Source organism: Canis lupus, chromosome 5 (assembly GCF_011100685.1).
Source record: "Canis lupus familiaris isolate Mischka breed German Shepherd chromosome 5, alternate assembly UU_Cfam_GSD_1.0, whole genome shotgun sequence".
Lineage (NCBI taxonomy): Eukaryota > Metazoa > Chordata > Mammalia > Carnivora > Canidae > Canis > Canis lupus.
Window position 1 is genome coordinate 19,827,398 of NC_049226.1, and position 6,540 is coordinate 19,833,937.

Here is a 6,540-nt window from a genome sequence, read left to right on the forward strand (position 1 = left end):
AGGGGAGGCTGCAGCTTCGGGGAGCCCCTGGGCCCCAGACTCTGTAACATCACTACACATGCTCCGAACTAATAAAACTCTGACAAGAGTCCCATGCGAGGCCCCTTGGGTGGCAGGGCACTGCGCCCACCTTCATCCTCTGCGGAAGGTGTAGCCACAGCCCTGGTGTCTGTGCCGGGATCAGAGTCGGGGAGGCCTCCTGCAGCCCCCCTCCAAGAAAGGGTGACCCCGACCACGGCCGCCAGGGTGGACACTGTGGGGAAGGAGGGAGGTCGCTGCTCAGAGGATGACCCGGGAGAAGATGTGTGTGCGCCTGCCTCCCCCGCTCCCCCCCAATCCGGTCCTGGCCTCCCTCCCAAGTAGACAGGAACACTATCAGCCCTGCCCCCGGGGGATCCAGAGCCCCAACTGCCAACCAGGATGGGAGGGGAGGACGTTCCCAATGGGAATCCCACAGCGCACCCAGGGCTCCCCTCGTCCCTCTGCCAGGGAAGCCAGGCTGTCCCCACTTGCCACCTCCCCCCTCCTCTGAGGGTCCTTAGCCCTCGCGGCCCACCAGGGCAGAGACAGCTCTGTGGAAAAGGTGGCCTTCCAGGCGTCGACTCTGTCTGGGTCTGGTCTGCCCCTTGCCCTGACTTCCGTCTCCCATCAGGACCCCCTTGCTCTGGAGCAGGTTGGGGAGGCAGGGAGGCCCCAAGTGACATGGCCCAGGTAGGCCTCCCTTCTCTGGCCTCCATCATAGTCGTTGCTCCAAGCTTTCCGGGCCACAAGTTGGCACTGCCCTGAAAACAGAAATCTGGCTTTTAAAAAAATGAAATCTAAGTCAACCCAGTGAAGGAGGAATATTCTCACTACCTGGCGAATAACAGTGATGATGACAAACAAGGTGCTGGCACCCACGGGCTCAGCCTCTGGGGAGCTGTCAGGGCATAATTTGCATGCTAAATACAATATTTTTAGCACCAAAGTTTGGAGCACTTAACTTGCCCTGAACACTTAATTATGGACTTTGATCTTCTCCCTGAACCTGCCTGCAGCACCAAGCCCCAGGGAGAGGCTCTGTCCCTAGGAGCACCCAGATCCCAGAAGCTGGGCAAAACCAGGCCTAGTCCAGCTCAAGAGGCGTCACTATGACCCAGTGACCACCCCCTTGGGGAAGGGGCGGACACTCAGGGGGGCCAGAAACCCCAGGGACTCCTCGGCTGCTGCCGCCCAACCCACAGCCACCGCACCCGCAGGTGCACGCCTGGACACACGCCCCACACTCAGCCTACACCCCACACTCATCTTGCCTTGGACAGAAGCTTGAAAGCTCATCTCATTAGAAATCTTAGGAGGTCACACAGGTTTCTCAGCTGTGAGAACTGGAAGAGATGACAAAGGAGAGAGAAAGAGAGGATGCTTGGAAGGAGGGAGGGCGGGAGGGAGGAGGGACAGCAGGCAGGCAGGCCGAGGGAGAGGAGGCAGGTCCCTAGCAGTTTGGAAAGGGCACCGAGGGCGAGGGCGAGGAAGGGGAAGAGGGCAGGCAGGGGCGGGAGGCGGGGCCGGGGAAAGTTGCCCACAGCTGTCAGAAGCTTCGAGGCTTTCTGCCAGACAGCAGATTGACAGCTAGAGTGGGCAGGGGGAGGGCCGGCTCCACCCCCTCCCCCCTCGACTCTTCAGGGGCAGAGGGATGGGTGTGGGCCCGGGAACTGTGCGGTGCCAGGGGGGTGGCCAGGCTCCGCTCCCCCCCCGGAGGCCCCGACGTGGCTGCGGCCCTCTGCCCTCGCTCCCCTGCCTTCCCTGGGCTTCTACCTCGGTGCCCATCTTTCTCCGGAGAGTGATTTTTCATTGATACATGATCTGCCTTCAGAGCAGGTGGTGTCTAACAGCCGCCACCCCCCGCCCCACCCTGGTGACAAGCACCGGGCCAGGCACAGCCTCCCGCGTGTCCCCGTGTGACTGCAAGTCTTCAAAGCTTCAGGCCCTTACTCTTCCCCTAGTGGGTCCTGGAGGAGTCTGGCCACCGGCTGGGGAGATGGCCTGGGACCCCGGAGGCGAGTGGTGCGGGAGGAACCGCATTTCATCCGCCCACCCACCCACCCACCCACCCAGCCGTTGATGCCCTCAGTGCATCTTTCTTGAGCGACCCTTGTGCTCCAGGCCCTGGCAAGGTGCTAGGCAGGAAACCGGAGTAACGTGGATGTGATCCCCGTACTTGTGGAGCTCACGGCCCGGTGGGTGACAGGCGTTAATCCAACAATCACGCAACGACTATCAAAGCTGCACATTCCCAGGGGCAGAGTGCCGGCTGGGTGTGGGGCACGGGTCACGTAGGTGACAGCAATGGCGTGGGTGCCTTGGCCTGGAGCAAGTAGGCAGGGCACTGGTGCAGGCAGGAGGGCTGGTGGGGAGGTAGGGGCCCCCGAAAGAAGTGACTGCCTGTCCTGCTTCCCTGGTGGCTTCAGAACAGAGGCGGTCAGTCATCTGCAATCAGGGCACTGAGGACTGGCCTGCCTTGGGGGCAGTGTGTCCACCTGTGTGGGCTCCCTTCCCACACGTTCCCTGTCCCAGGGGCTGCGTGGCCCAGCCCTGGGTTGTACTGCCTCACTGCCCTCCGGGGCCCCAGGATGCAGGCTATGTCTGGGGCCAATGGCTCCCACATGATCCTGTCTTCCCTGTAACCCCGGCCTCTGTCCGTAGGGTCCCCCGTTATAGAGGAGGCCTCTCTACAGGGAGGCTGCTTGCCTGGATGGCAGGCTGGCCTCTGAATCCAAGATTTCCACATCTACATCTTGCATGGTCTGCTCTGCCTGTTTCCTGACCGGCCCCGAGAACAGCTGGAGGAGGCTAGTGTGGTGAGGAGAATTTTGCAGAAGTGGGGAGAGATGGGGAAAAAAAAAGCATTTGGGACCAGTCTTTTAGGATGTTGCCCTGGGGTGCCTATGAATAGCCTGAGAGCCATTTGGGCTGCGGAGCAAAGAGGAGGGGGCGGTGTGCAGAGCAGGGGGGTAGTTCTTAGAGGGGCTTTAGTAGGTGCAGATCAGTCTGGTCATCCGTGTGCCTGAGCGTCCTCTCCTGCCCATCAGATGCCCTGACTCTGGTTCTGGGGAGTCTAGAAGGCAGGAAGCCCGCAGGGAGGGCAGAGCATCTCTAGAAGGGATGGCTTCCACCCTGGCTTTGTGGGGCTACGAGGTACAGGGAGAGGAGAGAAGGTACCTGGTAAGAACAGCTCCCCATCCCAGCTCCGCCACTTGACAAACGAGGCAGGGCAGGTGCTGTTGGGTAGAGCCCCCACTGGGGTGGGGGGCGCCCAGAGGCCTTTTACTCCTGGCTGGAGGAAGGGCAGCTCCAAATCCCCAGGAAGTGCTGCACGGCCACCCAGCTTGCTTGTGGCTTTCTCCCAACCCTGCCCCTGGCTTCCTCCTGAGACCTGGGGACCTCGAGAGGGCAGAGAGAGGGAGGCAGCCTCCCTGGTGCCTCGGGGGCAGTGGGAGTCAGGTGCTGCAGCTGAGGTGAAGGATGGGGGTCAGGCAAGGGGAGGGAGGAGGTCCCCTTGGGGCCTGTGGAGGGGCAGGGGACTTCACAGGATCAGAGCTGCAGCTGGCACACCTGGGTTTCCTGAGCAGCCCAACAGCAAACGCTGTCCTCTTGGCCTCAGGAGAGCAGAGTCCTCCCCAGCAGAGGACCCCTTGCACCCCCTGCACACAGCTGAAGGGTGTTCACTCTGATTTGATCTTCCCTCTGCTCGGAAAGTGACAGCAGCTCCTTGCTGCCCCTTCCATTGCATCCAAGGTCCAAGTTCTGGAACCAGGGTGGGCATCAGGGCCCCCACCCCACCTGCGCTTGGGCTGCCTGTACCCCCAGCCTCTGGTGCCCTGGCTCCTTCCGCCTAGCCCAGGCACTGCCCCTTCTCTGCTGTGTCCCTATGCTTCTTCCACACACATACCTTCTGGAAAGCTCTTCCTGACTGACCCATCAGCCTGGTAACTGACCGAATGAGGGGCAGGGGCAGGAAGCTTAGGGACTGCGTGGTCTCCTAGGCACATGTGGCTACTTAAGTTGATTGAAATCAGACCTTTGGTCCCTTGGCTGCACGGCCACCTGTCAGGCACTCAGCAGCATGTGGGGCCGGTGGCCATCCTAGGAATGGCTGCAGACAGAGAAGGTCTCCACCTTCCCGGGATGCCCTGTTGGACAGCCCTGGTCTAGAATGACTCTCGGGTGAGGAGTTCAGGTGACTTCAACTAAAATGAGGGTGAGAGGATGATGAACAGATTCGTGGAGGGGGAGGGAATGGAACACTGAATGGAAGGGGTCTGTAAGACCTCCAGGTAGAGATGCCCAGTAGGAAACAAGGGAGTTCCTATCCTTGACCACCCCCAAAAACTCCCCTAAACAGGGTTTGGAATTCAAGTGGAGACCATCTCCTTGGGAATTTCAAGGGCCTCACCCAAATCCAACTCTGAACATCCCTCAGAAATCTCTAGAAGGCAGCTGTGTCGCAAGGGGATGCTGTGTGTCTGTGTCTGCCTTGCGTTGGCTTGAAAAGGGAGAAGGTGCTGGCAGGCAATGCAAGGGCTGTTGGCCAGAGCTGGCCTGAAACCGTTACTTCTATTAACTTTTGGAGGAAGAGGGTAGAGAAAGCAGTTGTCTGGGAATCTCAGTCTGGCCTTGGGACCATCAAATTGGTAAGTTGAAATGATTCCCAGGGATAGTCCTGACCCCATGTCTGTGGGATCTCTGCCCCTTATAGGGCAACAGGTGCAAAAGCATCTTTTATTTTTTCTAATTCCTTTCTGCAAGGTCTTCCCTCAAATTCTTTCCAGGAGGATAAGCCAGACGCTATGTGCCGTCCTCCTGGCCATTCCCATGGATTGAGCTGAGTTCATTTGGCTTTGAACATGTAGCCTCGCACCCCTTCTCTGGCGCATGCAGAAGAATCCCCCCTGACATGGACCTCAATGGGCGAAGGCCAAACACGGCACGGAGCCCTCCCTGCTCCCCCTTCCTGCTCTAGCATGTTCTGGGGAAGACACAACTCCCAGGGGTATTTTCAACTACCAGTTTTGCCTAAGGCCCAGTCTCAGGAAGAACAAGGAGAACGGACCAGGAAGCTAGCAGGGAGTAGGAGGACAGAACAGTCTGCCAAGTGCTGCCTGCGGTAGTCCCCAGGAGCCCCCACTCATCCAGCCCCCAGGAGCCCCCACCCATTCAGCCCCCAGGAGCCCCCACTCATTCAGCCCCCAGGAGCCCCCCACTCATCTAATTCCCAGGAACCCCCACTCATCCAGCCCCCAGGAGCCCCCCACTCATCTAATTCCCAGGAGCACCCACTCATCCAACCCCCAGGAGCCCTCACTCATCCAGCCCCCAGGAGCCCCCACTCATCCAGCCCCCAGGAGCCCCCACTCATCCAACCCCCAGGAGCCCCCACTCATCTAATCCCCAGGAGCCCCCACTCATCCAGCCCCCAGGAGCACCCACTCATCTAACTCCCAGGAGCACCCATTCATCTAACTCCCAGGAGCACCCACTCATCTAACTCCCAAGAGCCCCCACTCATCCACCCCCCAGGAGCACCCACTCATCCAGCCCCCAGGGGCTCCCACTCATGCAACCTAGAGAGGAAAAGCCTGTCACCCGGGGCTAAGGAGGGACACAGGGAGAGACTATGAGGCACCCCCTGGTGGTTGTTCTCAGGCCTGGCTGCTCTCCAGCATAACCAGGGCAATCCTGGTTTAACTGGTCAAGGGTAGGGTCAGTGTCTAAAAAGCCCTTCTCCCCCTACAGCTCACCCAGGAGGCTCTGATGGGCAGGCTTCATGTACAGCCTCAGTGCTGGGGCACATCCCAGCTCAGGGCTACCCCCAGGGCTCTCCGTGGTGGCCACAGGCTGTGGTGTGACGGGCGAAGCGCCCAGGGCCCAGGAGGTGGACGCCACAGCCCAGCGACCACAGGATGGGAGCTGCCACACTGCAGCGTGCGCGTGGGGTTAGAGGTTCCCTCTGCTCTGCCTCACCCCGCACTGACTGGGGTCCCTCACCCAGCCCAGCGGGGCCGCACAGACGTGGGCCTGCCAAGTGGCTGGGGGTCGAGCTGGCTGCTAGTTGGGGCAGATATTCCTTTCCTCTGACTATTACAGAGTCATAAATATGATTATGGCTGGAGGGACCTCCCCAGCAGTGTGCAGAGGCGGAGAGGGGCAGGATGGGACTTTAGGGCGCCCATGAGGCCCCACTCGAACCCCCGACCCCTTCCCCTCTGAGGTGGACCATTCCCGGCAGAGCCTGGGCCCTGTCCCACGAGGTTAGTGTGAGCAGCCCCAGCCCTGCCCCGACCTGCCCCACAACCTGTAGGACAGGACAGGCCAGCAGACAGGTGGCCAGGGTGTGGGCCCAGGAGAGAGCTCTGAGCTGCTGCTGCTGGGAAGGAAGTCCCTGCCCTGCGAGCTCCACACTGAGCCCCAATGAGCCAGCCCTCAGCATCACATCCCGGTCTGACTCCTCACCCCTGGCCCCGGCCTCCTCCTGCTGGACAAACTCACACACACCACATCCCA